We start from the raw sequence: 12,407 nt of genomic DNA, 5'->3' as shown, positions 1-12,407 counted from the left end.
GCCAACTGATCACGCACAGCCCACTGCTCTCCCCTGCTCTCCCATCCCCAAAGCACTTATGTACACATCTGTAATTTTATTTATCCCTTTGTTCTACCTTGTTCCCAGCCCCAAAACACTTATGTACATATCTGTAATTTAATTTACTTGTATTGATGTCTGTCCCCACCACTCTAGACTGTGAGCTCGTTGCGGGCGGGCAATGTCACTGCTTATGGTTGTATTATACTTTCCCAAGCGCTTAGTACAGTGCGCTACACACAGTAAGCACTCAATAAATATGACTGAATGAATGAAGTAGAATTTCTCCACGCATTGTCTGAAACCCTCCTGTGGATTAACTCCGCTCTCAGTTCACAATCGCCCTGTTTATGGGAAGGCCAGGTGTTCTGTGGATTAGTAAAGGTTGCTGAGAAAAATGCTGGCAGCCTCATAGCCCCTTCAAGCCATTTGCAAAAGGGCTGGGAAACAGAGCCAGTTGCTACACACAGGGAACTCTAAATATTACAGAGAATAACAGCAGGGTGTATTGCTTTTTTTTTTGGCTCATTTGGAAGATTATAGCCAATGTGCTCTGTTCAAGTGAGAAGGGGTTGGTTGTCAGCAAAGGGGTGGTTGGAATTTGGTCTACTTTAGTCTGTTCAGTGTTTTAATGAGTAGTCTTTGTGCTTGCTTATGTTAGTGTTCGTATGTGTGTGTCTGTTTTAATAGCTTAATTCTGAAGGAGCTGGTAGGTGATGTTTCTCCACCATCGTATTTCAGTTACTTGGAAATCTTCACACACTCCTCTTCCTCCTCCTTTTTCTTTTCTTCTCTGAATTTACTTGTTTTCTGTTCTGTGAATATCTCTTCATTGAGCAATTGTAGGGGTCATTCCTCAAAAACCTGGAGTTCTGCCAGCAATAAGCTGACTGTGTTTCATGGGGGATTTGGAAAATTCCTGAAATTCAAGTCCATTGAGCAACCCTTCAATGTTTGGTTACACTTGCTCACTGCCCATCAAGTGAGCAAAACACAATTCATTCATTCAGGAAGATAGCTAGAATTGATCCAGCAGACATTAGCTGGATGCCCAAGGTTTAAGATTTTGGTGCATGGTAACCATTCAGATAAGTAGACACCATACATAACTTGTTTGTTCACGTAGCTGGAATATCATCTTTCCCCTCTCATTACAACTCTCATTATCTAAGAGTTGACATCGTAGCATAAGGGGATTTACCATTTCACAGGAATTCTTTGGCTTTCTCTCCCTTGGGTGACTTGCTTGGTAGCCTTTGGGCAGTCACTTTGGACATTCCCAGTGCTGGAAGATAATATGGCAGGTTTCTCTATCACCAAATTTACAGTAGCTCATTTGGCAAGTGATTTGTCCTCTAGTATTAGAGGGCATCTTCATCTACTAATCAAATCTTCTTAGCTACATTGTCAACACCAATCTGGTTTAAAAAAAAATCATGGCTCACACCAGCAGCTTGAATCCAATCCATTTTATCTGAGTATTAACTGTGTGCTGAGTTCTGTACTAAGTGCTTGGGAGAGTGAAGTTTTTCCTCTTTGAAATAATAATGATATAATAATAATGGTATTTGTTCATTCATTCATTGTCGTATTGAGCGCTTACCGTGTGCGGAGCACTGTACTAAGTGCTTGGGAAGTACAAGTCAGCAACACATAGAAATGGTCCCTATGCAACAATGAGCTCACAGTCTAAAAGGGGGAGACAGACAACAAAACAAGACATGTAGACAGGTGTCAAAATCGTCAGAACAAATAGAATTAAAGCTCTATGCACAGCATTAACAAAATAGAATAGTAAATATGTACAAGTAAAATAAATAGAGTAATAAATCTGTATAAATACGTATACAAGTGCTGTTGCGCTTACTATGTGCCGGACACTGTACTAAGCGCTGGGGTAGGTAAAAGCTAATTGGTTTGAACACAGCTCATGTCCCACATGGGGCTCCCAATCTGAATCCCCAGAGGATTTGCAGATGAGGTAAGTGAGGCACAGAGAAGCCGTGACTTGCCCAAGGTCACACAGCAGGAAAGGGGAGGAGATGGAATTAGATTCCAGATCCTCTGACTGCCATGCCTGTGCTTTCCACTAGGCCAGACTGCTTCCTATGCTTTCACTAAAGGATCTAGGAATATATTGATTCTTAGTCCTTATGACCAAATATGTCTACTGGAATCATGTTTCAAAGGTTCTCCCTAAATGTTGACGCATTGCAGTCACCACAAGATAACCTAAACAATATATTACACAGAAGATATGTGTGGTCTTACATAAGAATGGAATTGTGCATATAAGGGAAACTGAGATGGACTCAGATTTAGAAAGGTTATAAATCCTTTATAATCCTTTATCCTTTATAGAGGTTATAAATCCACCCTTCTAGACTGTGAGCCCACTGTTGGGTGGGGACCATCTCTATATGTTGCCAACTTGTAGTTCCCAAGTGCTTAGTACAGTGCTCTGCACACAGTAAGCCCTCAATAAATATGATTGATTGATTGATTGAAATCCCTCCTGAATGGTTTAACAATAAACTGGGAAAATGCAGTCTAGGTCCATCCACAACTGGATTAAGATGTCAGTCCCAGAAGGTGGTTGTGATTGGATCATAGTCATTTGGGGGAGAATTAAATGGTAGGGCAGGGATTAGGCCCTGGATTCAACATTTCCAGCAATCTTTGGATGGTTGAATAGGTGACCCCAATACTGGGGACTTAGAAGACTGCAGCCATGGTTCAGAATTCCAAGAAACCACACAGAGCCCTATGTGGGCTAGGGACTTTGTCCAACCTGGACAACTTGTCTCTGCCCCAGTGCTTAGAACAGTGCTTGGCACATAGTAAACTCTTAAAAAGTACCATAATTATTATTAAATAAATGAAGAAAATTAGGAGGGACTATATCAATTTGGAGGCTTGTGGGGGTGACAGACAATGCTGGGTCTGTCTGTGCAAAAAGAGTAAGAATAGCTAGGCTTCATAATGGATAACAAGCTGGCTACAAATCAGTTACAGAAATTATGGCAATTCCTCCTGCCATCTGTCTTGGATGTCCTGCTGACACTTCAAATTTTAAAATGTCCAAAATTGAACTCCTTATCTTCCAACCCAAACCCTGTCCTGCCCTAACTTTCCCATCACTATCTTACAAGCCCATAACTTTGGTGTTATCTTTGACTCATCTCTCTCATTCCACCCACATATTCAGTCTGTCACCAAATCCTGTCAGTTCAACCTTGGCCTAGTGGGATGAGCACGGGACTAAGAGTCAGAAGGACCTGCTTTCTAATCCCAGGTTTCTAATCCCTGATTTCTAATCTAATCTAATATAATCCCTTCTAAGAAACCACACAGAGCCCTATGTGGGCTAGGGACTTTGTCCAACCTGGACAACTTGTCTCTGCCCCGGTGCTTAGAACAGTGTTTGGCACATAGTAAACTCTTAAAAAGTACCATAATTATTATTAAATAAATGAAGAAAATTAGGAGGGACTATATCAATTTGGAGGCTTGTGGGGGTGACAGGTAGACAATGCTGGGTCTGTCTGTGCAAAAAGAGTAAGAATAGCTAGGCTTCATAATGGATAACAAGCTGGCTACAAATCAATTACAGAAATTATGGCAATTCCTCCTGCCATCTGTCTTGGATGTCCTGCTGACACTTCAAATTTTAAAATGTCCAAAATTGAACTCCTTATCTTCCAACCCAAACCCTGTCCTCCCCCAACTTTCCCATCACTATCTTACAAGCCCATAACTTTGGTGTTATCTTTGACTCATCTCTCTCATTCCACCCACATATTCAGTCTGTCACCAAATCCTGTCAGTTCAACCTTGGCCTAGTGGGATGAGCACGGGACTGAGAGTCAGAAGGACCTGCTTTCTAATCCCAGCTCCAGCACTTGTCTGCTCTGTGACCTTGGGCAAGTCACTTCACATCTCTGTGGCTCAGTTCCCTCATCAATAAAATGGGGATAGAGATTGTGAGCCTTTTGTGGGACACTTCACTCTGCAATCTCATCTATCTCACGACCGATCTCCCACATCCTGCCTCTGGCCTGGAAAGCCCTCCCTCTTCATGTCTGCCAGGCAGACAATCACCCTCCACACCCTGAATGCTTTATTATAAGCATATCTCCTCCAAGAGGTCTTCCCTGACTAAGCTCTAATTTCCTCTTCTCCCACTCCTTTCTACATCACCCTTGCACTTGGATTTGCTCTTTTTATTCATCTCTCCTTCAGCCTCACAGCACTTATGTACATATCTATTATTTATTTATATCAATGTCTGAATCCCCCTCTAGACTGTAATTTCACTATGGGTAGGGAACATGTTTACCAACTCTGTACTCAGTGCTCTGTGCACAGTAAACACTCAAATACAGCTGATTGATTAGATTGTAACCTACTTGAATGTGGGTATCTAGTCATTTAAAAAAAAGTTTCCTTCACCTAATACAGGTTTTTCTTTTGCATGTAGGTGGCACATAAACACCTCAAATATAGCATGTAGGCACTGGGAGGAGATCATGTGTGACGCTTCCTAAAAATCTCTGCCAAATTAATTCTTCCATAACTAAAAGGGGCAAGAAGAAATGGGGGAGGACTCAGAAGATTGCCTAATAAACTCCATTAAAGGACTGAGAAAATAAGACATTAGAATCAAAGGAACTGAAATCTTTGAACCAAAAGAGGTGGCAAAGGGGTAAGCTGATAATGATTCTCTAACTCTGGCTACATAAGCAAATTTCCAAGCAATTAAAACTGAAAGCTCTACTTTAGCCCGGGTACCCAATATTTTCCAGTAAAATGTATTTGTCAAAAATGCTTGGCCAAAGTGGTTTTTCAAGTGTCTGTTCAGACTGTTTGCAATCTTCACAGCTCTCCCCATCTTCAAAAATTCACCACTTACAGGAAGCCTTCCCTGATTAATCCTCAACACCCCTAATGGTGTCATCACAACATCCATTTTCAGCACCCACATATATGTAGGGATGTTTAGTCAGCTAGTTTGTCCTGACACCTGTGCTGCTGCCTGTTAATCATGTTCTCCCTTCTGCTTCCACTATTATAAATCACTTACCTCACTCTTCTCCTTATAGACTGTAAGACCCTTGAAGGCAAGAACTTTGTGATTTTTGGTGTACTTTCCCAACCACTTAATATACTGCTTTGCACTCAAACGCCTTGGTTCAAAATGAGAGCATAAGGGAAAATGAGGCTGAAATGTGGAATGAGTTAAGCATAAGGGAAAATTTCCTGACAATGAAAGGAAATTATGAAATACCTTTCTCTGGAGGTCTTTAAAAATTGGACTAATTCTCTTATGTCTGTGCCAGATTGAAGATTGTTCTTTCTAAAGGAGGTACTGGACAGTTTCCGTCAAGTTCTCTTGTGATTCCCAAAGTCTTTGACTATGTGTGTGTATGTGTGTATGTGTGGGTGTGTAGGTGAAATAGTGACCAAAGGTGTCCTGTCCATTCAAATCAATTGTAACTCTTCAGTGTTTACTGTGTTCAGAGCATGGTACTACTAATCAGTTGGGAGACTACAGTATAACAGAGTTGGTGGACACGTTCTCATTCAAACAGTTGGGGTAAATGGCTCTAGACTGTAAGCTCCTTGTGGGCAGGGAATGTGTCTGTTGCACTTTCCCAAGTGCTTAGTACCATGCTTTGTATACAATAAGTGCTCAATAAATATGATTGAATGAAGGAATGCTAGCCACAAACCCCACCGTAACAGAATGATCTCTTCTGACTCTCAAATTGTACTTTCCAAGCACTTAGTACAGTGTTCCGCACACAGTAAGTGCTCAATAAATACAATTGAGTGAGTGGAGACCCATGAATTTGCACTGAAGAAGCAACATAGTGTAGTGGGTAGAGCATGGGCTTCTGAGTCAGAAGGTCATGAGTACTAACCCCACCTCTGCCACTTGTTTGCTGTGTGGCCTTGGGCAAGACACTGTACTTCTCTCTGCCTCAGTTCCCCGATCTGTAAAATGGGGAGGAACACTGTGAGCCCCACATGGGACAGGGACTGTGTCCAACCTGATTTGCCTGTATTCGCCCCAGCACTTAGTAAGGTGCTTGGCACATAGTAAGTGCTTAACAATACCACTATTATTATTATTACCAGAAGGGGAAATAAAATCTAGAGGCAAAGGCCAACTACTTAATTAACCTCTCCATTTCCATGATGGCTCAGCTTGGGCAAGGACAGCAAGAGTATGGTCAATGCTATGTTTATGTTAAACACAATAGTTAGGCCAAAAAAAAAGTCCATCATACTTTTGGAAGCATAGGAGCAAATATGTATGGCTTGGAATGGACAACCTGATCCAAAATATGCTATCGCTTGGTTCACTGAAAGCATCTTCTAAACTTAAGATCCCAAGGACATACTACAGTATGTGGCCAGTGTGCACATATAATTATTTTGTTACTCTCTAGTTTCTTTTGGAGAGTTTCACAGGGAAAATCATTTAAGGATCATGATGAGCATGTATGTTCCCTTTAAAATCTGCCAGTTTTCCAATTTATGGCCAGAATTGTATCTAACTCCTTTAATTTTTATGAAGAACAAGTCATCTGGTATTCACATAATAATTCAAAAGTGTGATCTATTGAGCCCAGGCAGAGCACTGTTGGCCCAGTAGACAGAGCCCTGCTCTGCAAATCAGGAGATCTGGGGTCTGGTTCTCTCTGCTGGGGCCATTCCATTATTGGAAAGGATTTCTGACTGAAGAACCACGTTTAGCATGGAGAAGCAGTGTAGCTAAGTAAGTAGAGCATGGGGTGGGGGTCAGAAAGATCTCAGTTCTAATCCCCATCCTCCACTTGTCTGTGGTGTGACCTTGGGCAAGTCACTTCACTTCTCTGGGCCTGTTACCTCATTCTGTAAAATGGGGATTAAGACTGGGAGCCCTATGTGGGACAGGGACCTGTGTCCAACCCAATCTTGTATAGTGCCTGGCATATGGTAAGTGATTAACAAATACCATTATTATTATTATCATTATTATTATTAATATATAATTCAGTTAGATGGACAAGCCTAGTAACAAGCTTGAAAAAACTGCTGGCTAACATGGATTGTGGGCAGTACCAACCAAGCTACTAAGGTACTTCAAGGTCATTCATGAGAGAAGCAGTGTGGCTAAGTGGAAAGAGCCCGGGCTTTGGAGTCAGAGGCCATGGGTTCAAATCCCATCTCCACCAATTGTCAGCTGTGTGACTTTGGGCAAGTCACTTTACTTCTCTGTGACTCATTACCTCATCTGTAAAATGGGGATGAAGACTGTGAGCCCCCCATGGGACAACCTGATCACCTTGTAACCTCCCCAGAGCTTAGAACAGTGCTTTGCACATAGTAAGAGCTTAATAAATGCCATTATTATTATTAAGCTACAGGTCTAGCATAAAAATAATAATGGTATTTGTTAAGTGCTTACTATATTTCAGACACTGTACCAAGTGCTGCAAAAATCAACCTGTACATGTACTTTGCATTGTGCTGCATTCCTGCCTGCCTAGTTTCCCACTGCTATCTGTGCCCCAGTAGAAACATGGCTGGCAGGAATGAATGGGAGAGATGCTGAGTCAAATGCATTATTATCAATTCCTTTGCAGGCGTTCTTGGTTCTGAAAATTCAAGAATGAGGCTCCCCATTATGCCTGATGCAAGACTCTACCATAAATAAATGGTACTTGTTGCATGCCTATTGTGTGCAGAACATTATCTTAAGTGCTTGGGAGAGTATAGTATAAAAGGAAGAGACATACTCCCTGCCCAGAAGGACTGTACAATCTAACAGGGGAAATTCATAAAAATGTATATGTAGGAGGGAAAAAAAGTGCTCAAGTGGCTGAGTATGTAAACAGATGTAAGAAAGTGCAGCAGAAGGCTGGGAGGATGAAATCTGGGGGAGAAGAAAAATTCATTAATTCAGTTGTATTTGAGTGCTTACTGTGTGCAAAGCAATATACTAAGTGCTTGGAAGATTACGATGCAACAACAAACAGACACATTCCCTGCCTACAACAAGCTCACAGTCTGGAGCTAGGGGAAAGGGAAAGGGATTCTTGGAGGAAGGGGGATTTCAGAAGGGCTATGAGCATGTGAAAGCCAAAGTCTGGCCAGGAACTGGGAGAGAGTTTCAGGCAGGAGAGTTGGGAACAAGATACCCGGAGAAGGTGATCTTGGGAGAAGCGGAGGGTGAATGAGGTGCAGAAAGAAGAGTGGATATAAAGGAGTGAGAAAACTGATATGGTGCTTAAAGTCAATGGTTAAGAGTTTCTACTTGATGCAGAAAAGGATGGGTAGCCATTGAAGGTTTCTGAAGAGTGGAGGGATGTTTGCAGAGCAACTTCGGACAGAAAAACCTGGCAACAGAGTGAAATACAGAGGGGAGATGTTGGAGGCAGGGAGAACGATGAGAGGTTGATACGGTAGCCCAACCAGGAACTGACAAGTGCCTGGACTGAGATGGTGGCTTTTCTGATGGAGGGGAACAGTTGGAGTTGGCGGACTGAATAATAATAATAATAATTATTATTATTATTATTATTATTATGGCATTTATTAAGCACTTACTATGTGTAAAGCACTGTTCTAAGCACTGGGAGGGTTACAAGGTGATCTGGTTGTCCCACGGGGGGCTCACAGTTTTAATCCCCATTTTACAGATGAGGTAACTGAGGCACAGAGAAGTTAAGAAACTTGCCCAAAGTCACACAGCTAATTGGTGGAGCCAGGATTTGAACCCCTGACCTCTGCCTCCAAAGCCCTTGCTCTTTCCACTGAGCCACGCTGCTTCTCATAATGTGAGAGTTGAAATTGAGTGAGGAGTCAAGGCTAATGCCTAGAATTTGGAGACCAGGAGGATGCTGGTCCTAGCTGTGGCAGGAGAATTAGGTGGGGGAGAGGATTTGGGAGAGAAGGTAAGGAGTTCATTGTTGACATTTAAGCTTTAGGTTCCAGTGAGAGATCAATGTGAAACTGTCCTGCAGACAACTGGAAACATGAGAATGCAGATGGGAAGAGAGGTCATCTGCAAGAAGTTGGTACCTGAAGCCAAGGCAGCAGATGAGCTCCCCAGGGGAGTGAGAATAAACTGAAAAGAGTATGGGACTGAGAACATTGCCTCATGGGACACCCACAGTTGATGATGAGAGGTGACAGACAACGAGGTAGAAGGATACTGTTGGTAAAGCCAGTATTAGCATTTCCAGGAGGAGAGGGAGTGGTCCAGAGTGGGTGAGAGGACAAGGGGGATTAGGATAGAGCAGAGACCATTACATTTAGTTTTAAGTGTCAGAATCCACCTGGTGAGTTTCCAGTACTCTACCAGTCTCGGCTATGGGAGGGAGAGTCAAGCAGAGGCCTAACTCTTCCATTTCTATCATGTGCAGTGGCTAGCTAGTGAAAGGCAGTCTGCTACAAGTCAAAACTCACCTGTGTGAAGCAGCTGCATGGGGGAGAATCGAGGGCGGAGACTTAAGTTTACCACAAGGAAGGTGGCAGTGGTAAACCACTTCCGTATTTTTACCAAGAAAACTATGGATACACTACCAGAACGATTGCAGATGGAGAGTGGGATGTTCTGGGAGAAATGGGTCAGAAATGACTCCACAGCATTCATTCAATCGTATTTATTGAGTGCTTACTGTGTGCAGAGCACTGTAGTAAGTGCTTGGCAGCATAAGACAAGACAATCCACCTAGTAACTCCCAGAGCAGCAGCAGGTCTATCTCCACATGGAAATAGAATCCAGGAAATCCAGAACTATTTTCCGTACTACTTTATCAATAGTTGTCCTCATTCAAGGGAGATCTGAGGAAGGGTGGTGACAATTAGAATATGAGGAGACTTTTCGGAACGTAATACCTCCCCATTAGTTTTCAACAGATGTGGCAGAATTCATTCAGTCGTACTTATTGAGCTAGTACTGTGTGCAAAACACTGTAGTAAGAGCATGAATGAATCAACCATAGTGGTTCCTACTAGATTTGAGTAATGTAGACCTGACACCCCCTCTCAGGGTCGCACCTGGAGAGTTTCCAATACTCTACTACTCATGACTATAGGAGGGATAATCAAGCAGAGGTCTACCCATTCCATTCCTAGCTTGGGCAGTGTCTAGTGAGTGGAAGGCAATCGGCTACAAGTCAAAACTCACCTGTGCTGGGCAGCAGCGGCATGGGAGTGAATCAAGGGCAGAGACTCGTTTACTGCACAGAAGGAGGCAGTGGTAAACCACTTCTGTATTTTTACGAAGAAAAATCTTTGGATACACTACTAGAACGATTACAGATCTGGGAGAGATGTGTCTATGGTGTCACTACCTGTCAGAGATGACTCGACAGCATAAGACAACAACAACAACAGGCCTGACATACAACACAGGTAGCATCAAACTTCCTGATGTGTTCCCACAACCACGGAAATGTTTAATTTAGGTTTTTTTTCCTGCCAAGAATTTAGAAGATACCTCAAAGAAAGGGCATTTCAACTCTAATCCAATGGGGACAAATCAAATTAAATACTCAGAGACTCTTGTTTCCAATTTCTAAAGGTCTGGGTCCTGTGCTGTTATCTGAATTCTTCTGCAACAAAGTTTGCTCACCAAATGCTTAATATTAAAGTGATTGTAAATTTCCCAACTACTGAGAACTTAAAGTCTATATTAAGTCATACTTTATGAGCAAGATCCAGGTCTTTAGTTTAACAAATGTTAAACTTTTCAACTTTGTACTTAAAAATTGCTAGCTAGGAACAAAAAAGAACAGAATGTACAAAGAAACTTCAAACCCAAAGGGCTATTGTTCAAATGTTCTGGGGTAAGTCCGCCAATAGGACAGGATATGAGCGCTTAATACAGGGCCGTGCATAGAGTAAGTGCTCAAATATCATGGAATGAGGAATTCCCCGGGTCATACATGTCGATTGCTTTAACCTGTGTTTTTCTCTCTATGCTCACTGGGGGCAGGGAACCTGTCTACTAACTCTGTTGTACTGTGCTCTCCGAAGTGCTTACTACAGTGCTCTGTACCCATTAAGCAGTCAATAAATAATAATAATAATAATAATAATGGCATTTATGAAGCGCTTACTATGTGCAAAGCACTGTTCTAAGCACTGGGGAGGTTACAAGGTGATCAGTTTGTCCCACAGGGGGCTCACAGTCTTAATCCCCATTTTACAGATGAGGTAACTGAAGCACAGAGAAGTGAAGTAACTTGCCCAAAGTCACACAGCTGACAATTGGCAAAGCCAGGATTTGAACCCCTCACCTCTGACTCCAAAGCCCATTCTCTTTCCACTGAACCACGCTGCTTCTAATAATAATAATAATAATAATAATAATAGCATTTATTAAGTGCTTACAATGTGCAAAGCACTGTTCTAAGCGCTGGGGAGGTTACAAGGTGATTAGGTTGTCCCACGGGTGACTCACAGTCTTAATCCCCATTTTACAGATGAGGGAACTGAGGCCCAGAGAAGTTAAGTGACTTGCCCAAAGTCACACAGCTGACAATTGGCGGAGCTGGGATTTGAACCCATGACCTCTGACTCCAAAGCCCAGGCTCTTTCCACTGAGCCACGCTGCTTCTCATACCTTTGATGATGATGTCGATACCCAAACCAGTGATTAATTCCACTTTCTGTCGGCCCTAGCTAGCACCAGAACTCCTGATGGTAACCTAGAATTCTTTGATTCAGCAGTAGCAGCAAAAAATTGCTCCAACCAGTCTGCAAGATGCAATAGAGTGACATCCAACTTCTCTTTGCCCTGCTAAAGAAATCAATTTCAAAACAGCAGTCCTTCCACTTAGACTACTGAGCCTCTATCCTAGACAGCATGGGAGGCAGTGTAGCCTAGTGGAAAGAGCACTAGTTCTAATCCCAGCTCTGCCACTTGCCTACTGTGTAACCTTGGGCAAGTCACTTAATTTCTGTATGCCTCAGTTTCTTCAACTGTAAAGTGTGGATTCAATGCCTGTTCTCCTCTCTACTTAAACAGTGAGCTTCGTGTGGGGCATGGACTTTGTCCAGCTTGATTAACTTGTATCTTCCCCAGCTCTTAGAACAGTGGTTGGCACATGATAAATGCTTAACGAATACCATAATGATTAGGACTCATCAACAGAAGCATTCCTGGTGACCCAAGCTGCCATGGTCATGGTTTCCGGTACTTAAATCTCTTCTCTTCCTGTGCAAGACCCAGGCAATGCTGCCAGATTGAATAGATGAAAAATTAAGCCTGGGGAACATAGTTTTCGCAGTGATGATGATGAAAATCACAAAATAGTGAATGCTTATTGAGCTCCAACAGCCCCCTGCAGCTGAAAATCAGATCTGAACCGAAACAAGTAATCAGG

The 12,407-nt window shown here is 42.5% G+C and overlaps 1 protein-coding gene and 1 non-coding gene across 2 annotated transcripts in view; both read left to right on the top strand.

The window, feature by feature from the left end:
• The window catches only part of LIFR (LIF receptor subunit alpha), a 169,717-nt gene that overhangs the window by 41,431 nt on the left and 115,879 nt on the right, over nucleotides 1-12,407 (top strand). The window lies entirely within an intron of this gene.
• LOC119926451 lies at nucleotides 10,057-10,194 on the top strand. Its single transcript, XR_005450325.1, has one exon. It is a non-coding gene; the product is annotated as a small nucleolar RNA SNORA7 (small nucleolar RNA).

Source organism: Tachyglossus aculeatus, chromosome 3 (assembly GCF_015852505.1).
Source record: "Tachyglossus aculeatus isolate mTacAcu1 chromosome 3, mTacAcu1.pri, whole genome shotgun sequence".
Taxonomy (NCBI): domain Eukaryota; kingdom Metazoa; phylum Chordata; class Mammalia; order Monotremata; family Tachyglossidae; genus Tachyglossus; species Tachyglossus aculeatus.
This window is presented reverse-complemented; position numbering and strand designations above follow the sequence as displayed.